Source organism: Arachis hypogaea, chromosome 18, assembly GCF_003086295.3.
Source record: "Arachis hypogaea cultivar Tifrunner chromosome 18, arahy.Tifrunner.gnm2.J5K5, whole genome shotgun sequence".
NCBI classification, from domain to species: Eukaryota; Viridiplantae; Streptophyta; class Magnoliopsida; order Fabales; family Fabaceae; genus Arachis; species Arachis hypogaea.
Window position 1 is genome coordinate 9,026,233 of NC_092053.1, and position 2,277 is coordinate 9,028,509.

The 2,277-nt window shown below is 41.3% G+C and overlaps 1 non-coding gene across 1 annotated transcript; it reads left to right on the forward strand.

Moving 5' to 3' along the window:
* The first annotated feature begins 1,825 nt into the window (after positions 1-1,825).
* On the forward strand, positions 1,826-1,932 carry LOC112774351 (small nucleolar RNA R71). Its single transcript, XR_003188844.1, has one exon. It is a non-coding gene; the product is annotated as a small nucleolar RNA R71 (small nucleolar RNA).
* The last annotated feature ends 345 nt before the right edge of the window (positions 1,933-2,277 follow it).

The following is a 2,277-nucleotide window of genomic DNA, read 5'->3' on the forward strand; positions in this document are numbered from 1 at the left end:
TTATTTTGTGACTCCACATGATCATGAACCTATAAAGACATATAACTAAGAAAAATATAGTTAGATAAAAATTGGGTTGCCTCCCAACAAGCGCTTCTTTAATGTCAATAGCTTGACAGTGGGCTCTCATAGAGCCTCACAGATGTGCAGAGCTTTGTTGAGACCTCCCAACACCAAACTTAGAGTTTGGATATGGGGGTTTGACACCAAACTTAGAGTTTGGTTGTGGCTTCCCAACACCAAACTTAGAGTTTGACTGTGGGGGCTTTGGTTGACTCTGCTTTGAGAGAAGCTTTTTCTGCTTGCTCTCCATGGATGCAGAGAGAGATCCTTGAGTTGTAAATACAAGGTTGTCCTCATTTATTTGAAGGATCAATTCTCCTCTGTCCACATCAATCACATCTCTTGTTGTGGCTAGGAAAGGTCTTCCTAGGATGATGGATTCATCCTCTTCCTTTCCAGTATCCAGGACTATGAAATCAGCAGGGATGTAAAGGCCTTCAACCTTTACTAACACGTCCTCTACTTGTCCATAAGCCTGTTTTCTAGAATTGTCTGCCATCTCTAATGAGATTTTAGCAGCTTGCACCCCATAGATTCCCAGTTTCTCTATTACAGAGAGGGGCATGAGGTTTATTCCTGAACCAAGGTCACACAGAGCCTTAAAGATCATGGTGCCTATGGTACAAGGTATTATGAACTTTTCAGGATCCTGTCTCTTCTGAGGCAATGTTAGTTGATCCGGATCACTTAGTTCATTGGTGAATAAGGGAGGTTCATCTTCCCAAGTTTCAATACCAAATAATTTGGCATTTAGCTTCATGATTGCATCAAGGAACTTGGCAGCTTGCTCTTCAGTAACATCCTCATTCTCTTCAGAAGAGGAATACTCATCAGAGCTCATGAATGGCATAAGGAGGTTCAATGGAATCTCTATGGTCTCTAGATGAGTCTCAGATTCCTTAGGTTCCTCAAAGGGAAGCTCCTTATTGATCACTAGACGTCCCAGGAGGTCTTCCTCCTTGGGATTCACGTCCTTCTCCTCTCTTGTGGGTTCGGCCATGGTAATTAATTCAATGGCCTTGCACTCTCCTTTTGGATTCTCTTCTGTATTGCTTGGGAGAGTACTAGGAGGGATTTCAGTGATCCTTTTACTCAGCTGGCCCACTTGTGCTTCCAAATTTTTAATGGAGGACCTTGTTTCATTCATGAAACTTACAGTGGCCTTGGATAGATCAGAGACTAAGTTTGCTAAATTAGAGGTATTTTGTTCAGAGTTCTCTGTCTGTTGCTGAGTGGATGATGGAAAATGTTTATTATTGTTAAACCTGTTTCTTCCACCATTATTAAAGCCTTGTTGAGGCTTTTGCTGATCCTTCCATGAGAAATTTGGATGATTTCTCTATGATGAGTTATAGGTGTTTCCATAAGGTTCACCTAAGTAATTTACCTCTGCTATTGCAGGGTTCTCAGGATCATAGGCTTCTTCTTCAGAAGGCGCCTCTTGAGTACTGTTGGATGCAGCTTGCATTCCATTCAGACTCTGAGAAATCATATTGACTTGCTGAGTCAATATTTTGTTCTGAGCCAGTATGGCATTCAGAGTATCAATTTCAAGAACTCCTTTCTTCATAGGCGTCCCATTACTTACAGGATTCCTCTCAGAAGTGTACATAAACTGGTTATTAGCAACCATGTCAATGAGTTCTTGAGCTTCTGCAGGAGTTTTCTTTAGGTGAATGGATCCACCAGCAGAAGTGTCCAATGACATCTTTGATAGCTCAGATAAACCATCATAGAATATATCCAGGATGGTCCATTCTGAAAGCATGTCAGAAGGACACTTTTTGGTCAACTGTTTGTATCTTTCCCAAGCTTCATAGAGGGATTCACCATCTTTTGTTTGAAGGTTTGAACATCAACTCTAAGCTTGCTCAGCTTTTGAGGAGGAAAGAACTTGGCTAAGAAAGCCGTGACCAGCTTATCCCAAGAGTTCAGGCTATCTTTAGGTTGAGAGTCCAACCATATTCTAGCTCTGTCTCTTACAGCAAAAGGGAAAAGCATGAGCCTGTAGACTTCAGGATTTACTCCATTAGTCTTAACAGTATCACAGATCTACAAGAATTCAGTTAAGAACTGAAAAGGATTTTCAGATAGAAGTCCATGAAACTTGCAGTTTTGCTGCATAAGAGAAACTAGCTGAGGTTTCAGCTCAAAGTTGTTTGCTCCAATGGTAGGGATGGAGATGCTCCTTCCATGTAAATTGGAATTAGGTGC